Source organism: Pseudophryne corroboree, chromosome 6, assembly GCF_028390025.1.
Source record: "Pseudophryne corroboree isolate aPseCor3 chromosome 6, aPseCor3.hap2, whole genome shotgun sequence".
Classification (NCBI taxonomy): Eukaryota; Metazoa; Chordata; class Amphibia; order Anura; family Myobatrachidae; genus Pseudophryne; species Pseudophryne corroboree.
The window spans coordinates 93,187,228-93,205,195 of record NC_086449.1 but is presented as its reverse complement, the minus strand read 5'-3'; the positions used below and the strand labels follow the sequence as shown (position 1 = coordinate 93,205,195).

Here is a 17,968-nt window from a genome sequence, read left to right as displayed (position 1 = left end):
TATTTTTTTTGAGCATGGCATTACAATATGAGAGATGCAGTCCTGTTTCTAACAAACTAGACTGATTGCATCAAAATGTTACCTTTCAGAAAGAGTTGTGTCATCTGTTTATAATTGCAGATAAGCTTTAATAATTCACCTGACCTATAAAAGTTTTCAGACCAGCAATAAAAGAAAAGATGTCAAATAACTCATCCAAGATCTACCCCATTTAGGGGAAAAAAAGCATAAAGCATTTTTCATTCTATTTGTCATGACTGTTGTCCTCAGAACAGTGCATTGTAACTTGAGAGTTAAAACTCTGTTTCTTGTAAAGTTGCCAGAACACCTGTCCGGATTGAAGGAATTTTCTCTTTATAACAGGACTTAACATCTGTAAATTTGTTTTAACGCCAAAGGATTTTAGACCATAACTAATGGAAAAGGTGTTTTCAGATCACTTGACACATTTGTAACATTTTTTATTTTATTTTTCATGCAGCTGGAATCAATGATGGAAAAGGGGAGCATAATGCATTGTTCTATTCTTTGTGATTTTTGTCCTCAGAGAGCCCATTTCTCACAGTTTCATAATACCTGGAAATTTTACCTGTGATAAGGCCAATGATAATGGCACAGCAGTTGCCCAAAACCTTGTCACAATTAGTAGCAGTGGATCACATCTGCAATTGGAACCACATCAGACACAAGGAAACATCTGGCTACAACTATTAGTTTTTGTTCCTCTGCTTTTGAATCTGTTTAGAAACAACAATAAGATTCCATTCCCATACCGGGAGTCGAACCCGGGCCGCCTGGGTGAAAACCAGGAAACCTTACCGCTAGACCATATGGGAAGCTGAAATAAATCTTCTTCAAAGTTTCATACAAGGAAAACATTTTTACTGATATCGGAAATTTGTTAAACCAAAATGCCTCACCTTTTCTAATCCAAATCTACGGCTACAGTTGCCTTGTTAGCGCAGTTGGTAGTGCGTCAGTCTCATAATCTGAAGGTCGTGAGTTCAAGCCTCACACAGGGCATTTTTATTGATGTCTATTTTGGGATCATGGCATTGCAATATGAGAGATGCAGTCCTGTTTCTAACAAACTAGACTGATAGCATCAAAATGTTACCTTTCAGAAAGAGTTTGTCATCTGTTTATAATTGCAGATAAGCTTTAATAATTCACCTGACCTATAAAAGATTTCAGACCAGCAATAAAAGAAAAGATGTCAAATAACTCATCCAAGATGTACCCATTTAGGGGAAAAAAGCATAAAGCATTTTTCATTCTATTTGTCATGACTGTTGTCCTCAGAACAGTGCATTGTAACTTGAGAGTTAAAACTCTGTTTCTTGTAAAGTTGCCAGAACACCTGTCCGGATTGAAGGAATTTTCTCTTTATAACAGGACTTAACATCTGTAAATTTGTTTTAACGCCAAAGGATTTTAGACCATAACTAATGGAAAAGGTGTTTTCAGATCACTTGACACATTTGTAACATTTTTTTATTTTATTTTTCATGCAGCTGGAATCAATGATGGAAAAGGGGAGCATAATGCATTGTTCTATTCTTTGTGATTTTTGTCCTCAGAGAGCCCATTTCTCACAGTTTCATTATACCTGGAAATTTTACCTGTGATAAGGCCAATGATAATAGCACAGCAGTTGCACAAAAACTTTTCACAATTAGTAGCAGTGGATCACATCTGCAATTGGAACCACATCAGACACAAGGAAACATCTGGCTACAACTATTAGTTTTTGTTCCTCTGCTTTTGAATCTGTTTAGAAACAACAATAAGATTCCATTCCCATACCGGGAGTCGAACCCGGGCCGCCTGGGTGAAAACCAGGAATCCTTACCGCTAGACCATATGGGAAGCTGAAATAAATCTTCTTCAAAGTTTCATACAAGGAAAACATTTTTACTGATATCGGAAATTTGTTAAACCAAAATGCCTCACCTTTTCTAATCCAAATCTACGGCTACAGTTGCTTTGTTAGCGCAGTTGGTAGTGCGTCAGTCTCATAATCTGAAGGTCGTGAGTTCAAGCCTCACACAGGGCATTTTTATTGATGTCTATTTTGGGATCATGGCATTGCAATATGAGAGATGCAGTCCTGTTTCTAACAAACTAGACTGATAGCATCAAAATGTTACCTTTCAGAAAGAGTTTGTCATCTGTTTATAATTGCAGATAAGCTTTAATAATTCACCTGACCTATAAAAGATTTCAGACCAGCAATAAAAGAAAAGATGTCAAATAACTCATCCAAGATGTACCCATTTAGGGGAAAAAAAGCATAAAGCATTTTTCATTCTATTTGTCATGACTGTTGTCCTCAGAACAGTGCATTGTAACTTGAGAGTTAAAACTCTGTTTCTTGTAAAGTTGCCAGAACACCTATCCGGATTGAAGGAATTTTCTCTTTATAACAGGACTTAACATCTGTAAATTTGTTTTAACGCCAAAGGATTTTAGACCATAACTAATGAAAAAGGTGTTTTCAGATCACTTGACACATTTGTAACATTTTTTTATTTTATTTTTCATGCAGCTGGAATCAATGATGGAAAAGGGGAGCATAATGCATTGTTCTATTCTTTGTGATTTTTGTCCTCAGAGAGCCCATTTCTCAATTTTACATAATACCTGGAAATTTTACCTGTAATAAGGCCAATGATAATGGCACAGCAGTTGCCCAAAACCTTGTCACAATTAGTAGCAGTGGATCACGTTTGCAATTGGAACCACATCAGACACAAGGAAACATCTGGCTACAACTATTAGTTTTTGTTCCTCTGCTTTTGAATCTGTTTAGAAACAACAATAAGATTCCATTCCCATTCCGTGAGTCGAACCCGGGCCACCTGGGTGAAAACCAGGAATCCTTACCGCTAGACCATATGGGAAGCTGAAATAAATCTTCTTCAAAGTTTCATACAAGGAAAACATTTTTACTGATATCGGAAATTTGTTAAACCAAAATGCCTCACCTTTTCTAATCCAAATATAAGGCTACAGTTTCCTTGTTAGCGCAGTTGGTAGCGCGTCAGTCTCATAATCTGAAGGTCGTGAGTTCAAGCCTCACACAGGGCATTTTTATTGATGTCTATTTTGGGAGCATGGCATTGCAATATGAGAGATGCAGTCCTGTTTCTAACAAACTAGACTGATAGCATCAAAATGTTACCTTTCAGAAAGAGTTGTGTCATCTGTTTATAATTGCAGATAAGCTTTAATAATTCACCTGACCTATAAAAGATTTCAGACCAGCAATAAAAGAAAAGATGTCAAATAACTCATCCAAGATGTACCCATTTAGGGGAAAAAAAGCATAAAGCATTTTTCATTCTATTTGTCATGACTGTTGTCCTCAGAACAGTGCATTGTAACTTGAGAGTTAAAACTCTGTTTCTTGTAAAGATGCCAGAACACCTATCCGGATTGAAGGAATTTTCTCTTTATAACAGGACTTAACATCTGTAAATTTGTTTTAACTCCAAAGGATTTTAGACCATAACTAATGGAAAAGGTGTTTTCAGATCACTTGACACATTTGTAACATTTTTTTATTTTATTTTTCATGCAGCTGGAATAAATGATGGAAAAGGGGAGCATAATGCATTGTTCTATTCTTTGTGATTTTTGTCCTCAGAGAGCCCATTTCTCACAGTTTCATAATACCTGGAAATTTTACCTGTGATAAGGCCAATGACAATGGCACAGCAGTTGCCCAAAACCTTATCACAATTAGTAGCAGTGGATCACGTCTGCAATTGGAACCACATCAGACACAAGGAAACATTTGGCTACAACTATTAGATTTTGTTCCTCTGCTTTTGAATCTGTTTAGAAACAACAATAAGATTCTATTCCCATACTGGGAGTCGAACCCGGGCCGCCTGGGTGAAAACCAAGACTCCTTACCGCTAGACCATATGGGAAGCTGAAATAAATCTCCTTCAAAGTTTCATACAAGGAAAACATTTTTACTGCTATTGGAAATTTGTTAAACCAAAATGCCTCACCTTTTCTAATCCAAAAATAAGCCTACAGTTGCCTTGTTAGCGCAGTTGGTAGCGCGTCAGTCTCATAATCTGAAGGTCGTGAGTTCAAGCCTCACACAGTGCATTTTTATTGATGTCTATTTTTTTTGAGCATGGCATTGCAATATGAGAGATGCAGTCCTGTTTCTAACAAACTAGACTGATAGCATCAAAATGTTACCTTTCAGAAAGAGTTGTGTCATCTGTTTATAATTGCAGATAAGCTTTAATAATTCACCTGACCTATAAAAGATTTCAGACCAGCAATAAAAGAAAAGATGTCAAATAACTCATCCAAGATGTACCCATTTAGGGGAAAAAAAGCATAAAGCATTTTTCATTCTATTTGTCATGACTGTTGTCCTCAGAACAGTGCATTGTAACTTGAGAGTTAAAACTCTGTTTCTTGTAAAGTTGCCAGAACACCTATCCGGATTGAAGGAATTTTCTCTTTATAACAGGACTTAACATCTGTAAATTTGTTTTAACGCCAAAGGATTTTAGACCATAACTAATGAAAAAGGTGTTTTCAGATCACTTGACACATTTGTAACATTTTTTTATTTTATTTTTCATGCAGCTGGAATCAATGATGGAAAAGGGGAGCATAATGCATTGTTCTATTCTTTGTGATTTTTGTCCTCAGAGAGCCCATTTCTCAATTTTACATAATACCTGGAAATTTTACCTGTAATAAGGCCAATGATAATGGCACAGCAGTTGCCCAAAACCTTGTCACAATTAGTAGCAGTGGATCACGTTTGCAATTGGAACCACATCAGACACAAGGAAACATCTGGCTACAACTATTAGTTTTTGCTCCTCTGCTTTTGAATCTGTTTAGAAACAACAATAAGATTCCATTCCCATACCGTGAGTCGAACCCGGGCCGCCTGGGTGAAAACCAGGAATCCTTACCGCTAGACCATATGGGAAGCTGAAATAAATCTACTTCAAAGTTTCATACAAGGAAAACATTTTTACTGATATCGGAAATTTGTTAAACCAAAATGCCTCACCTTTTCTAATCCAAATCTATGGCTACAGTTGCCTTGTTAGCGCAGTTGGTAGCGCGTCAGTCTCATAATCTGAAAGTCGTGAGTTCAAGCCTCACCCAGGGCATTTTTATTGATGTCTATTTTGGGAGCATGGCATTGCAATATGAGAGATGCAGTCCTGTTTCTAACAAACTAGACTGATAGCATCAAAATGTTACCTTTCAGAAAGAGTTTGTCATCTGTTTATAATTGCAGATAAGCTTTAATAATTCACCTGACCTATAAAAGATTTCAGACCAGCAATAAAAGAAAAGATGTCAAATAACTCATCCAAGATGTACCCATTTAGGGGAAAAAAAGCATAAAGCATTTTTCATTCTATTTGTCATGACTGTTGTCCTCAGAACAGTGCATTGTAACTTGAGAGTTAAAACTCTGTTTCTTGTAAAGTTGCCAGAACACCTATCCGGATTGAAGGAATTTTCTCTTTATAACAGGACTTAACATCTGTAAATTTGTTTTAACGCCAAAGGATTTTAGACCATAACTAATGAAAAAGGTGTTTTCAGATCACTTGACACATTTGTAACATTTTTTTATTTTATTTTTCATGCAGCTGGAATCAATGATGGAAAAGGGGAGCATAATGCATTGTTCTATTCTTTGTGATTTTTGTCCTCAGAGAGCCCATTTCTCAATTTTACATAATACCTGGAAATTTTACCTGTAATAAGGCCAATGATAATGGCACAGCAGTTGCCCAAAACCTTGTCACAATTAGTAGCAGTGGATCACGTTTGCAATTGGAACCACATCAGACACAAGGAAACATCTGGCTACAACTATTAGTTTTTGCTCCTCTGCTTTTGAATCTGTTTAGAAACAACAATAAGATTCCATTCCCATACCGTGAGTCGAACCCGGGCCGCCTGGGTGAAAACCAGGAATCCTTACCGCTAGACCATATGGGAAGCTGAAATAAATCTACTTCAAAGTTTCATACAAGGAAAACATTTTTACTGATATCGGAAATTTGTTAAACCAAAATGCCTCACCTTTTCTAATCCAAATCTATGGCTACAGTTGCCTTGTTAGCGCAGTTGGTAGCGCGTCAGTCTCATAATCTGAAGGTCGTGAGTTCAAGCCTCACCCAGGGCATTTTTATTGATGTCTATTTTGGGAGCATGGCATTGCAATATGAGAGATGCAGTCCTGTTTCTAACAAACTAGACTGATAGCATCAAAATGTTACCTTTCAGAAAGAGTTTGTCATCTGTTTATAATTGCAGATAAGCTTTAATAATTCACCTGACCTATAAAAGATTTCAGACCAGCAATAAAAGAAAAGATGTCAAATAACTCATCCAAGATGTACCCATTTAGGGGAAAAAAAGCATAAAGCATTTTTCATTCTATTTGTCATGACTGTTGTCCTCAGAACAGTGCATTGTAACTTGAGAGTTAAAACTCTGTTTCTTGTAAAGTTGCCAGAACACCTATCCGGATTGAAGGAATTTTCTCTTTATAACAGGACTTAACATCTGTAAATTTGTTTTAACGCCAAAGGATTTTAGACCATAACTAATGAAAAAGGTGTTTTCAGATCACTTGACACATTTGTAACATTTTTTTATTTTATTTTTCATGCAGCTGGAATCAATGATGGAAAAGGGGAGCATAATGCATTGTTCTATTCTTTGTGATTTTTGTCCTCAGAGAGCCCATTTCTCAATTTTACATAATACCTGGAAATTTTACCTGTAATAAGGCCAATGATAATGGCACAGCAGTTGCCCAAAACCTTGTCACAATTAGTAGCAGTGGATCACGTTTGCAATTGGAACCACATCAGACACAAGGAAACATCTGGCTACAACTATTAGTTTTTGCTCCTCTGCTTTTGAATCTGTTTAGAAACAACAATAAGATTCCATTCCCATACCGTGAGTCGAACCCGGGCCGCCTGGGTGAAAACCAGGAATCCTTACCGCTAGACCATATGGGAAGCTGAAATAAATCTACTTCAAAGTTTCATACAAGGAAAACATTTTTACTGATATCGGAAATTTGTTAAACCAAAATGCCTCACCTTTTCTAATCCAAATCTATGGCTACAGTTGCCTTGTTAGCGCAGTTGGTAGCGCGTCAGTCTCATAATCTGAAGGTCGTGAGTTCAAGCCTCACCCAGGGCATTTTTATTGATGTCTATTTTGGGAGCATGGCATTGCAATATGAGAGATGCAGTCCTGTTTCTAACAAACTAGACTGATAGCATCAAAATGTTACCTTTCAGAAAGAGTTTGTCATCTGTTTATAATTGCAGATAAGCTTTAATAATTCACCTGACCTATAAAAGATTTCAGACCAGCAATAAAAGAAAAGATGTCAAATAACTCATCCAAGATGTACCCATTTAGGGGAAAAAAAGCATAAAGCATTTTTCATTCTATTTGTCATGACTGTTGTCCTCAGAACAGTGCATTGTAACTTGAGAGTTAAAACTCTGTTTCTTGTAAAGTTGCCAGAACACCTATCCGGATTGAAGGAATTTTCTCTTTATAACAGGACTTAACATCTGTAAATCTGTTTTAACGCCAAAGGATTTTAGACCATAACTAATGAAAAAGGTGTTTTCAGATCACTTGACACATTTGTAACATTTTTTTATTTTATTTTTCATGCAGCTGGAATCAATGATGGAAAAGGGGAGCATAATGCATTGTTCTATTCTTTGTGATTTTTGTCCTCAGAGAGCCCATTTCTCAATTTTACATAATACCTGGAAATTTTACCTGTAATAAGGACAATGATAATGGCACAGCAGTTGCCCAAAACCTTGTCACAATTAGTAGCAGTGGATCACGTTTGCAATTGGAACCACATCAGACACAAGGAAACATCTGGCTACAACTATTAGTTTTTGTTCCTCTGCTTTTGAATCTGTTTAGAAACAACAATAAGATTCCATTCCCATACCGTGAGTCGAACCCGGGCCACCTGGGTGAAAACCAGGAATCCTTACCGCTAGACCATATGGGAAGCTGAAATAAATCTTCTTCAAAGTTTCATACAAGGAAAACATTTTTACTGATATCGGAAATTTGTTAAACCAAAATGCCTCACCTTTTCTAATCCAAATATAAGGCTACAGTTTCCTTGTTAGTGCAGTTGGTAGCGCGTCAGTCTCATAATCTGAAGGTCGTGAGTTCAAGCCTCACACAGGGCATTTTTATTGATGTCTATTTTGGGAGCATGGCATTGCAATATGAGAGATGCAGTCCTGTTTCTAACAAACTAGACTGATAGCATCAAAATGTTACCTTTCAGAAAGAGTTGTGTCATCTGTTTATAATTGCAGATAAGCTTTAATAATTCACCTGACCTATAAAAGATTTCAGACCAGCAATAAAAGAAAATATGTCAAATAACTCATCCAAGATGTACCCATTTAGGGGAAAAAAAGCATAAAGCATTTTTCATTCTATTTGTCATGACTGTTGTCCTCAGAACAGTGCATTGTAACTTGAGAGTTAAAACTCTGTTTCTTGTAAAGTTGCCAGAACACCTATCCGGATTGAAGGAATTTTCTCTTTATAACAGGACTTAACATCTGTAAATTTGTTTTAACGCCAAAGGATTTTAGACCATAACTAATGAAAAAGGTGTTTTCAGATCACTTGACACATTTGTAACATTTTTTTATTTTATTTTTCATGCAGCTGGAATCAATGATGGAAAAGGGGAGCATAATGCATTGTTCTATTCTTTGTGATTTTTGTCCTCAGAGAGCCCATTTCTCAATTTTACATAATACCTGGAAATTTTACCTGTAATAAGGCCAATGATAATGGCACAGCAGTTGCCCAAAACCTTGTCACAATTAGTAGCAGTGGATCACGTTTGCAATTGGAACCACATCAGACACAAGGAAACATCTGGCTACAACTATTAGTTTTTGCTCCTCTGCTTTTGAATCTGTTTAGAAACAACAATAAGATTCCATTCCCATACCGTGAGTCGAACCCGGGCCGCCTGGGTGAAAACCAGGAATCCTTACCGCTAGACCATATGGGAAGCTGAAATAAATCTACTTCAAAGTTTCATACAAGGAAAACATTTTTACTGATATCGGAAATTTGTTAAACCAAAATGCCTCACCTTTTCTAATCCAAATCTATGGCTACAGTTGCCTTGTTAGCGCAGTTGGTAGCGCGTCAGTCTCATAATCTGAAGGTCGTGAGTTCAAGCCTCACCCAGGGCATTTTTATTGATGTCTATTTTGGGAGCATGGCATTGCAATATGAGAGATGCAGTCCTGTTTCTAACAAACTAGACTGATAGCATCAAAATGTTACCTTTCAGAAAGAGTTTGTCATCTGTTTATAATTGCAGATAAGCTTTAATAATTCACCTGACCTATAAAAGATTTCAGACCAGCAATAAAAGAAAAGATGTCAAATAACTCATCCAAGATGTACCCATTTAGGGGAAAAAAAGCATAAAGCATTTTTCATTCTATTTGTCATGACTGTTGTCCTCAGAACAGTGCATTGTAACTTGAGAGTTAAAACTCTGTTTCTTGTAAAGTTGCCAGAACACCTATCCGGATTGAAGGAATTTTCTCTTTATAACAGGACTTAACATCTGTAAATTTGTTTTAACGCCAAAGGATTTTAGACCATAACTAATAAAAAAGGTGTTTTCAGATCACTTGACACATTTGTAACATTTTTTTATTTTATTTTTCATGCAGCTGGAATCAATGATGGAAAAGGGGAGCATAATGCATTGTTCTATTCTTTGTGATTTTTGTCCTCAGAGAGCCCATTTCTCAATTTTACATAATACCTGGAAATTTTACCTGTAATAAGGCCAATGATAATGGCACAGCAGTTGCCCAAAACCTTGTCACAATTAGTAGCAGTGGATCACGTTTGCAATTGGAACCACATCAGACACAAGGAAACATCTGGCTACAACTATTAGTTTTTGTTCCTCTGCTTTTGAATCTGTTTAGAAACAACAATAAGATTCCATTCCCATACCGTGAGTCGAACCCGGGCCACCTGGGTGAAAACCAGGAATCCTTACCGCTAGACCATATGGGAAGCTGAAATAAATCTTCTTCAAAGTTTCATACAAGGAAAACATTTTTACTGATATCGGAAATTTGTTAAACCAAAATGCCTCACCTTTTCTAATCCAAATGTAAGGCTACAGTTTCCTTGTTAGCGCAGTTGGTAGCGCGTCAGTCTCATAATCTGAAGGTCGTGAGTTCAAGCCTCACACAGGGCATTTTTATTGATGTCTATTTTGGGAGCATGGCATTGCAATATGAGAGATGCAGTCCTGTTTCTAACAAACTAGACTGATAGCATCAAAATGTTACCTTTCAGAAAGAGTTGTGTCATCTGTTTATAATTGCAGATAAGCTTTAATAATTCACCTGACCTATAAAAGATTTCAGACCAGCAATAAAAGAAAAGATGTCAAATAACTCATCCAAGATGTACCCATTTAGGGGAAAAAAAGCATAAAGCATTTTTCATTCTATTTGTCATGACTGTTGTCCTCAGAACAGTGCATTGTAACTTGAGAGTTAAAACTCTGTTTCTTGTAAAGTTGCCAGAACACCTATCCGGATTGAATGAATTTTCTCTTTATAACAGGACTTAACATCTGTAAATTTGTTTTAACGCCAAAGGATTTTAGACCATAACTAATGAAAAAGGTGTTTTCAGATCACTTGACACATTTGTAACATTTTTTTATTTTATTTTTCATGCAGCTGGAATCAATGATGGAAAAGGGGAGCATAATGCATTGTTCTATTCTTTGTGATTTTTGTCCTCAGAGAGCCCATTTCTCAATTTTACATAATACCTGGAAATTTTACCTGTAATAAGGCCAATGATAATGGCACAGCAGTTGCCCAAAACCTTGTCACAATTAGTAGCAGTGGATCACGTTTGCAATTGGAACCACATCAGACACAAGGAAACATCTGGCTACAACTATTAGTTTTTGCTCCTCTGCTTTTGAATCTGTTTAGAAACAACAATAAGATTCCATTCCCATACCGTGAGTCGAACCCGGGCCGCCTGGGTGAAAACCAGGAATCCTTACCGCTAGACCATATGGGAAGCTGAAATAAATCTACTTCAAAGTTTCATACAAGGAAAACATTTTTACTGATATCGGAAATTTGTTAAACCAAAATGCCTCACCTTTTCTAATCCAAATCTACGGCTACAGTTGCCTTGTTAGCGCAGTTGGTAGCGCGTCAGTCTCATAATCTGAAGGTCGTGAGTTCAAGCCTCACCCAGGGCATTTTTATTGATGTCTATTTTGGGAGCATGGCATTGCAATATGAGAGATGCAGTCCTGTTTCTAACAAACTAGACTGATAGCATCAAAATTTTACCTTTCAGAAAGAGTTTGTCATCTGTTTATAATTGCAGATAAGCTTTAATAATTCACCTGACCTATAAAAGATTTCAGACCAGCAATAAAAGAAAAGATGTCAAATAACTCATCCAAGATGTACCCATTTAGGGGAAAAAAAGCATAAAGCATTTTTCATTCTATTTGTCATGACTGTTGTCCTCAGAACAGTGCATTGTAACTTGAGAGTTAAAACTCTGTTTCTTGTAAAGTTGCCAGAACACCTATCCGGATTGAAGGAATTTTCTCTTTATAACAGGACTTAACATCTGTAAATTTGTTTTAACGCCAAAGGATTTTAGACCATAACTAATGAAAAAGGTGTTTTCAGATCACTTGACACATTTGTAACATTTTTTTATTTTATTTTTCATGCAGCTGGAATCAATGATGGAAAAGGGGAGCATAATGCATTGTTCTATTCTTTGTGATTTTTGTCCTCAGAGAGCTCATTTCTCACAGTTTCATAATACCTGGAAATTTTACCTGTGATAAGGCCAATGATAATGGCACAGCAGTTGCCCAAAACCTTGTCACAATTAGTAGCAGTGGATCACGTCTGCAATTGGAACCACATCAGACACAAGGAAACATCTGGCTACAACTATTAGCTTTTGTTCCTCTGCTTTTGAATCTGTTTAGAAACAACAATAAGATTCCATTCCCATACCGGGAGTCGAACCCGGGCCGCCTGGGTGAAAACCAGGAATCCTTACCGCTAGACCATATGGGAAGCTGAAATAAATCTACTTCAAAGTTTCATACAAGGAAAACATTTTTACTGATTTCGGAAATTTGTTTGACCAAAATGCCTCACCTTTTCTAATCCAAATCTAAGGCTACAGTTGCCTTGTTAGCGCAGTTGGTAGCACGCCAGTCTCATAATCTGAAGGTCGTGAGTTCAAGCCTCACACAGGGCATTTTTATTGATGTCTATTTTGGGAGCATGGCATTGCAATATGAGAGATGCAGTCCTGTTTCTAACAAACTAGACTGATAGCATCAAAATGTTACCTTTCAGAAAGAGTTGTGTCATCTGTTTATAATTGCAGATAAGCTTTAATAATTCACCTGACCTATAAAAGATTTCAGACCAGCAATAAAAGAAAAGATGTCAAATAACTCATCCAAGATGTACCCATTTAGGGGAAAAAAAGCATAAAGCATTTTTCATTCTATTTGTCATGACTGTTGTCCTCAGAACAGTGCATTGTAACTTGAGAGTTAAAACTCTTTTTCTTGTAAAGTTGCCAGAACACCTATCCGGATTGAATGAATTTTCTCTTTATAACAGGACTTAACATCTGTAAATTTGTTTTAACGCCAAAGGATTTTAGACCATAACTAATGGAAAAGGTGTTTTCAGATCACTTGACACATTTGTAAAAAAAAATTTATTTTATTTTTAATGCAGCTGGAATCAATGATGGAAAAGGGGAGCATAATGCATTGTTCTATTCTTTGTGATTTTTGTCCTCAGAGAGCCCATTTCTCACAGTTTCATAATACCTGGAAATTTTACCTGTGATAAGGCCAATGATAATGGCACAGCAGTTGCCCAAAACCTTGTCACAATTAGTAGCAGTGGATCACGTCTGCAATTGGAATCACATCAGACACAAGGAAACATCTGGCTACAACTATTAGTTTTTGTTCCTCTGCTTTTGAATCTGTTTAGAAACAACAATAAGATTTCATTCCCATACCGGGAGTCGAACTCGGGCCACCTGGGTGAAAACCAGGAATCCTTACCGCTAGACCATATGGGAAGCTGAAATAAATCTACTTCAAAGTTTCATACAAGGAAAACATTTTTACTGATATCGGAAATTTGTTAAACCAAAATGCCTCACCTTTTCTAATCCAAATCTATGGCTACAGTTGCCTTGTTAGCGCAGTTGGTAGCGCGTAAGTCTCATAATCTGAAGTTCGTGAGTTCAAGCCTCACACAGGGCATTTTTATTGATGTCTGTTTTGGGAGCATGGCATTACAATATGAGAGATGCAGTCCTGTTTCTAACAAACTAGACTGATAGCATCAAAATGTTACCTTTCAGAAAGAGTTGTGTCATCTGTTTATAATTGCAGATAAGCTTTAATAATTCACCTGACCTATAAAAGATTTCAGACCAGCAATAAAAGAAAAGATGTCAAATAACTCATCCAAGATGTACTCATTTAGGGGAAAAAAAGCATAAAGCATTTTTCATTCTATTTGTCATGACTGTTGTCCTCAGAACAGTGCATTGTAACTTGAGAGTTAAAACTCTGTTTCTTGTAAAGTTGCCAGAACACCTATCCGGATTGAAGGAATTTTCTCTTTATAACAGGACTTAACATCTGTAAATTTGTTTTAACGCCAAAGGATTTTAGACCATAACTAATGGAAAAGGTGTTTTCAGATCACTTGACACATTTGTAACATTTTTTTATTTTATTTTTCATGCAGCTGGAATCAATGATGGAAAAGGGGAGCATAATGCATTGTTCTATTCTTTGTAATTTTTGTCCTCAGAGAGTTTCTCACAGTTTCATAATACCTGGAAATTTTACCTGTGATAAGGCCAATGATAATGGCACAGCAGTTGCCCAAAACCTTGTCACAATTAGTAGCAGTGGATCACGTCTGCAATTGGAACCACATCAGACACAAGGAAACATCTGGCTACAACTATTAGTTTTTGTTCCTCTGCTTTTGAATCTGTTTAGAAACAACAATAAGATTCTATTCCCATACCGGGAGTCGAACCCGGGCCGCTGGGTGAAAACCAAGAATCCTAACCACTAGACCATATGGGAAGCTGAAATAAATCTCCTTCAAAGTTTCATACAAGGAAAACATTTTTACTGATATCGGAAATTTGTTAAACCAAAATGCCTCACCTTTTCTAATCCAAAAATAAGCCTACAGTTGCCTTGTTAGCGCAGTTGGTAGCGCGTCAGTCTCATAATCTGAAGGTCGTGAGTTCAAGCCTCACACAGGGCATTTTTATTGATGTCTATTTTGGGAGCATGGCATTGCAATATGAGAGATGCAGTCCTGTTTCTAACAAACTAGACTGATTGCATCAAAATGTTACCTTTCAGAAAGAGTTGTGTCATCTGTTTATAATTGCAGATAAGCTTTAATAATTCACCTGACCTATAAAAGATTTCAGACCAGCAATAAAAGAAAAGATGTCAAATAACTCATCCAAGATGTACCCATTTAGGGGGAAAAAAGCATAAAGCATTTTTCATTCTATTTGTCATGACTGTTGTCCTCAGAACAGTGCATTGTAACTTGAGAGTTAAAACTCTGTTTCTTGTAAAGTTGCCAGAACACCTATCCGGATTGAATGAATTTTCTCTTTATAACAGGACTTAACATCTGTAAATTTGTTTTAACGCCAAAGGATTTTAGACCATAACTAATGAAAAAGGTGTTTTCAGATCACTTGACACATTTGTAACATTTTTTTATTTTATTTTTCATGCAGCTGGAATCAATGATGGAAAAGGGGAGCATAATGCATTGTTCTATTCTTTGTGATTTTTGTCCTCAGAGAGCCCATTTCTCAATTTTACATAATACCTGGAAATTTTACCTGTAATAAGGCCAATGATAATGGCACAGCAGTTGCCCAAAACCTTGTCACAATTAGTAGCAGTGGATCACGTTTGCAATTGGAACCACATCAGACACAAGGAAACATCTGGCTACAACTATTAGTTTTTGCTCCTCTGCTTTTGAATCTGTTTAGAAACAACAATAAGATTCCATTCCCATACCGTGAGTCGAACCCGGGCCGCCTGGGTGAAAACCAGGAATCCTTACCGCTAGACCATATGGGAAGCTGAAATAAATCTACTTCAAAGTTTCATACAAGGAAAACATTTTTACTGATATCGGAAATTTGTTAAACCAAAATGCCTCACCTTTTCTAATCCAAATCTACGGCTACAGTTGCCTTGTTAGCGCAGTTGGTAGCGCGTCAGTCTCATAATCTGAAGGTCGTGAGTTCAAGCCTCACCCAGGGCATTTTTATTGATGTCTATTTTGGGAGCATGGCATTGCAATATGAGAGATGCAGTCCTGTTTCTAACAAACTAGACTGATAGCATCAAAATTTTACCTTTCAGAAAGAGTTTGTCATCTGTTTATAATTGCAGATAAGCTTTAATAATTCACCTGACCTATAAAAGATTTCAGACCAGCAATAAAAGAAAAGATGTCAAATAACTCATCCAAGATGTACCCATTTAGGGGAAAAAAAGCATAAAGCATTTTTCATTCTATTTGTCATGACTGTTGTCCTCAGAACAGTGCATTGTAACTTGAGAGTTAAAACTCTGTTTCTTGTAAAGTTGCCAGAACACCTATCCGGATTGAAGGAATTTTCTCTTTATAACAGGACTTAACATCTGTAAATTTGTTTTAACGCCAAAGGATTTTAGACCATAACTAATGAAAAAGGTGTTTTCAGATCACTTGACACATTTGTAACATTTTTTTATTTTATTTTTCATGCAGCTGGAATCAATGATGGAAAAGGGGAGCATAATGCATTGTTCTATTCTTTGTGATTTTTGTCCTCAGAGAGCTCATTTCTCACAGTTTCATAATACCTGGAAATTTTACCTGTGATAAGGCCAATGATAATGGCACAGCAGTTGCCCAAAACCTTGTCACAATTAGTAGCAGTGGATCACGTCTGCAATTGGAACCACATCAGACACAAGGAAACATCTGGCTACAACTATTAGCTTTTGTTCCTCTGCTTTTGAATCTGTTTAGAAACAACAATAAGATTCCATTCCCATACCGGGAGTCGAACCCGGGCCGCCTGGGTGAAAACCAGGAATCCTTACCGCTAGACCATATGGGAAGCTGAAATAAATCTACTTCAAAGTTTCATACAAGGAAAACATTTTTACTGATTTCGGAAATTTGTTTGACCAAAATGCCTCACCTTTTCTAATCCAAATCTAAGGCTACAGTTGCCTTGTTAGCGCAGTTGGTAGCACGCCAGTCTCATAATCTGAAGGTCGTGAGTTCAAGCCTCACACAGGGCATTTTTATTGATGTCTATTTTGGGAGCATGGCATTGCAATATGAGAGATGCAGTCCTGTTTCTAACAAACTAGACTGATAGCATCAAAATGTTACCTTTCAGAAAGAGTTGTGTCATCTGTTTATAATTGCAGATAAGCTTTAATAATTCACCTGACCTATAAAAGATTTCAGACCAGCAATAAAAGAAAAGATGTCAAATAACTCATCCAAGATGTACCCATTTAGGGGAAAAAAAGCATAAAGCATTTTTCATTCTATTTGTCATGACTGTTGTCCTCAGAACAGTGCATTGTAACTTGAGAGTTAAAACTCTTTTTCTTGTAAAGTTGCCAGAACACCTATCCGGATTGAATGAATTTTCTCTTTATAACAGGACTTAACATCTGTAAATTTGTTTTAACGCCAAAGGATTTTAGACCATAACTAATGGAAAAGGTGTTTTCAGATCACTTGACACATTTGTAAAAAAAAAATTATTTTATTTTTAATGCAGCTGGAATCAATGATGGAAAAGGGGAGCATAATGCATTGTTCTATTCTTTGTGATTTTTGTCCTCAGAGAGCCCATTTCTCACAGTTTCATAATACCTGGAAATTTTACCTGTGATAAGGCCAATGATAATGGCACAGCAGTTGCCCAAAACCTTGTCACAATTAGTAGCAGTGGATCACGTCTGCAATTGGAACCACATCAGACACAAGGAAACATCTGGCTACAACTATTAGTTTTTGTTCCTCTGCTTTTGAATCTGTTTAGAAACAACAATAAGATTCTATTCCCATACCGGGAGTCGAACCCGGGCCGCTGGGTGAAAACCAAGAATCCTAACCACTAGACCATATGGGAAGCTGAAATAAATCTCCTTCAAAGTTTCATACAAGGAAAACATTTTTACTGATATCGGAAATTTGTTAAACCAAAATGCCTCACCTTTTCTAATCCAAAAATAAGCCTACAGTTGCCTTGTTAGCGCAGTTGGTAGCGCGTCAGTCTCATAATCTGAAGGTCGTGAGTTCAAGCCTCACACAGGGCATTTTTATTGATGTCTATTTTGGGAGCATGGCATTGCAATATGAGAGATGCAGTCCTGTTTCTAACAAACTAGACTGATTGCATCAAAATGTTACCTTTCAGAAAGAGTTGTGTCATCTGTTTATAATTGCAGATAAGCTTTAATAATTCACCTGACCTATAAAAGTTTTCAGACCAGCAATAAAAGAAAAGATGTCAAATAACTCATCCAAGATCTACCCCATTTAGGGGAAAAAAAGCATAAAGCATTTTTCATTCTATTTGTCATGACTGTTGTCCTCAGAACAGTGCATTGTAACTTGAGAGTTAAAACTCTGTTTCTTGTAAAGTTGCCAGAACACCTGTCGGGATTGAAGGAATTTTCTCTTTATAACAGGACTTAACATCTGTAAATTTG

The 17,968-nt window shown here is 36.8% G+C and overlaps 33 non-coding genes across 33 annotated transcripts; 17 read left to right on the top strand and 16 right to left on the bottom strand.

The window, feature by feature from the left end:
- Positions 1–764: 764 nt before the first annotated feature.
- Positions 765–836, bottom strand: TRNAE-UUC (transfer RNA glutamic acid (anticodon UUC)). The gene has a single exon. It is a non-coding gene; the product is annotated as a tRNA-Glu (tRNA).
- Positions 837–950: 114 nt separating this feature from the next.
- On the top strand, positions 951–1,023 carry TRNAM-CAU (transfer RNA methionine (anticodon CAU)). The gene has a single exon. It is a non-coding gene; the product is annotated as a tRNA-Met (tRNA).
- Positions 1,024–1,797: 774 nt separating this feature from the next.
- TRNAE-UUC (transfer RNA glutamic acid (anticodon UUC)) lies at positions 1,798–1,869 on the bottom strand. The gene has a single exon. It is a non-coding gene; the product is annotated as a tRNA-Glu (tRNA).
- Positions 1,870–1,983: 114 nt separating this feature from the next.
- Positions 1,984–2,056, top strand: TRNAM-CAU (transfer RNA methionine (anticodon CAU)). The gene has a single exon. It is a non-coding gene; the product is annotated as a tRNA-Met (tRNA).
- Positions 2,057–2,831: 775 nt separating this feature from the next.
- Positions 2,832–2,903, bottom strand: TRNAE-UUC (transfer RNA glutamic acid (anticodon UUC)). Its single transcript has one exon. It is a non-coding gene; the product is annotated as a tRNA-Glu (tRNA).
- A 114-nt stretch (positions 2,904–3,017) lies between these two features.
- TRNAM-CAU (transfer RNA methionine (anticodon CAU)) lies at positions 3,018–3,090 on the top strand. The gene has a single exon. It is a non-coding gene; the product is annotated as a tRNA-Met (tRNA).
- Positions 3,091–4,052: 962 nt separating this feature from the next.
- TRNAM-CAU (transfer RNA methionine (anticodon CAU)) lies at positions 4,053–4,125 on the top strand. Its single transcript has one exon. It is a non-coding gene; the product is annotated as a tRNA-Met (tRNA).
- A 778-nt stretch (positions 4,126–4,903) lies between these two features.
- TRNAE-UUC (transfer RNA glutamic acid (anticodon UUC)) lies at positions 4,904–4,975 on the bottom strand. The gene has a single exon. It is a non-coding gene; the product is annotated as a tRNA-Glu (tRNA).
- A 114-nt stretch (positions 4,976–5,089) lies between these two features.
- On the top strand, positions 5,090–5,162 carry TRNAM-CAU (transfer RNA methionine (anticodon CAU)). Its single transcript has one exon. It is a non-coding gene; the product is annotated as a tRNA-Met (tRNA).
- Positions 5,163–5,937: 775 nt separating this feature from the next.
- On the bottom strand, positions 5,938–6,009 carry TRNAE-UUC (transfer RNA glutamic acid (anticodon UUC)). Its single transcript has one exon. It is a non-coding gene; the product is annotated as a tRNA-Glu (tRNA).
- A 114-nt stretch (positions 6,010–6,123) lies between these two features.
- TRNAM-CAU (transfer RNA methionine (anticodon CAU)) lies at positions 6,124–6,196 on the top strand. The gene has a single exon. It is a non-coding gene; the product is annotated as a tRNA-Met (tRNA).
- A 775-nt stretch (positions 6,197–6,971) lies between these two features.
- TRNAE-UUC (transfer RNA glutamic acid (anticodon UUC)) lies at positions 6,972–7,043 on the bottom strand. Its single transcript has one exon. It is a non-coding gene; the product is annotated as a tRNA-Glu (tRNA).
- A 114-nt stretch (positions 7,044–7,157) lies between these two features.
- TRNAM-CAU (transfer RNA methionine (anticodon CAU)) lies at positions 7,158–7,230 on the top strand. Its single transcript has one exon. It is a non-coding gene; the product is annotated as a tRNA-Met (tRNA).
- A 775-nt stretch (positions 7,231–8,005) lies between these two features.
- TRNAE-UUC (transfer RNA glutamic acid (anticodon UUC)) lies at positions 8,006–8,077 on the bottom strand. Its single transcript has one exon. It is a non-coding gene; the product is annotated as a tRNA-Glu (tRNA).
- A 114-nt stretch (positions 8,078–8,191) lies between these two features.
- TRNAM-CAU (transfer RNA methionine (anticodon CAU)) lies at positions 8,192–8,264 on the top strand. The gene has a single exon. It is a non-coding gene; the product is annotated as a tRNA-Met (tRNA).
- A 776-nt stretch (positions 8,265–9,040) lies between these two features.
- TRNAE-UUC (transfer RNA glutamic acid (anticodon UUC)) lies at positions 9,041–9,112 on the bottom strand. Its single transcript has one exon. It is a non-coding gene; the product is annotated as a tRNA-Glu (tRNA).
- A 114-nt stretch (positions 9,113–9,226) lies between these two features.
- On the top strand, positions 9,227–9,299 carry TRNAM-CAU (transfer RNA methionine (anticodon CAU)). The gene has a single exon. It is a non-coding gene; the product is annotated as a tRNA-Met (tRNA).
- Positions 9,300–10,074: 775 nt separating this feature from the next.
- On the bottom strand, positions 10,075–10,146 carry TRNAE-UUC (transfer RNA glutamic acid (anticodon UUC)). The gene has a single exon. It is a non-coding gene; the product is annotated as a tRNA-Glu (tRNA).
- Positions 10,147–10,260: 114 nt separating this feature from the next.
- On the top strand, positions 10,261–10,333 carry TRNAM-CAU (transfer RNA methionine (anticodon CAU)). Its single transcript has one exon. It is a non-coding gene; the product is annotated as a tRNA-Met (tRNA).
- Positions 10,334–11,109: 776 nt separating this feature from the next.
- TRNAE-UUC (transfer RNA glutamic acid (anticodon UUC)) lies at positions 11,110–11,181 on the bottom strand. Its single transcript has one exon. It is a non-coding gene; the product is annotated as a tRNA-Glu (tRNA).
- A 114-nt stretch (positions 11,182–11,295) lies between these two features.
- On the top strand, positions 11,296–11,368 carry TRNAM-CAU (transfer RNA methionine (anticodon CAU)). The gene has a single exon. It is a non-coding gene; the product is annotated as a tRNA-Met (tRNA).
- A 775-nt stretch (positions 11,369–12,143) lies between these two features.
- TRNAE-UUC (transfer RNA glutamic acid (anticodon UUC)) lies at positions 12,144–12,215 on the bottom strand. The gene has a single exon. It is a non-coding gene; the product is annotated as a tRNA-Glu (tRNA).
- A 114-nt stretch (positions 12,216–12,329) lies between these two features.
- TRNAM-CAU (transfer RNA methionine (anticodon CAU)) lies at positions 12,330–12,402 on the top strand. Its single transcript has one exon. It is a non-coding gene; the product is annotated as a tRNA-Met (tRNA).
- A 777-nt stretch (positions 12,403–13,179) lies between these two features.
- On the bottom strand, positions 13,180–13,251 carry TRNAE-UUC (transfer RNA glutamic acid (anticodon UUC)). The gene has a single exon. It is a non-coding gene; the product is annotated as a tRNA-Glu (tRNA).
- A 114-nt stretch (positions 13,252–13,365) lies between these two features.
- TRNAM-CAU (transfer RNA methionine (anticodon CAU)) lies at positions 13,366–13,438 on the top strand. The gene has a single exon. It is a non-coding gene; the product is annotated as a tRNA-Met (tRNA).
- A 772-nt stretch (positions 13,439–14,210) lies between these two features.
- TRNAE-UUC (transfer RNA glutamic acid (anticodon UUC)) lies at positions 14,211–14,281 on the bottom strand. The gene has a single exon. It is a non-coding gene; the product is annotated as a tRNA-Glu (tRNA).
- A 114-nt stretch (positions 14,282–14,395) lies between these two features.
- Positions 14,396–14,468, top strand: TRNAM-CAU (transfer RNA methionine (anticodon CAU)). The gene has a single exon. It is a non-coding gene; the product is annotated as a tRNA-Met (tRNA).
- A 776-nt stretch (positions 14,469–15,244) lies between these two features.
- Positions 15,245–15,316, bottom strand: TRNAE-UUC (transfer RNA glutamic acid (anticodon UUC)). Its single transcript has one exon. It is a non-coding gene; the product is annotated as a tRNA-Glu (tRNA).
- Positions 15,317–15,430: 114 nt separating this feature from the next.
- TRNAM-CAU (transfer RNA methionine (anticodon CAU)) lies at positions 15,431–15,503 on the top strand. Its single transcript has one exon. It is a non-coding gene; the product is annotated as a tRNA-Met (tRNA).
- Positions 15,504–16,278: 775 nt separating this feature from the next.
- Positions 16,279–16,350, bottom strand: TRNAE-UUC (transfer RNA glutamic acid (anticodon UUC)). The gene has a single exon. It is a non-coding gene; the product is annotated as a tRNA-Glu (tRNA).
- A 114-nt stretch (positions 16,351–16,464) lies between these two features.
- Positions 16,465–16,537, top strand: TRNAM-CAU (transfer RNA methionine (anticodon CAU)). Its single transcript has one exon. It is a non-coding gene; the product is annotated as a tRNA-Met (tRNA).
- A 777-nt stretch (positions 16,538–17,314) lies between these two features.
- Positions 17,315–17,385, bottom strand: TRNAE-UUC (transfer RNA glutamic acid (anticodon UUC)). Its single transcript has one exon. It is a non-coding gene; the product is annotated as a tRNA-Glu (tRNA).
- A 114-nt stretch (positions 17,386–17,499) lies between these two features.
- TRNAM-CAU (transfer RNA methionine (anticodon CAU)) lies at positions 17,500–17,572 on the top strand. The gene has a single exon. It is a non-coding gene; the product is annotated as a tRNA-Met (tRNA).
- Positions 17,573–17,968: the final 396 nt, after the last annotated feature.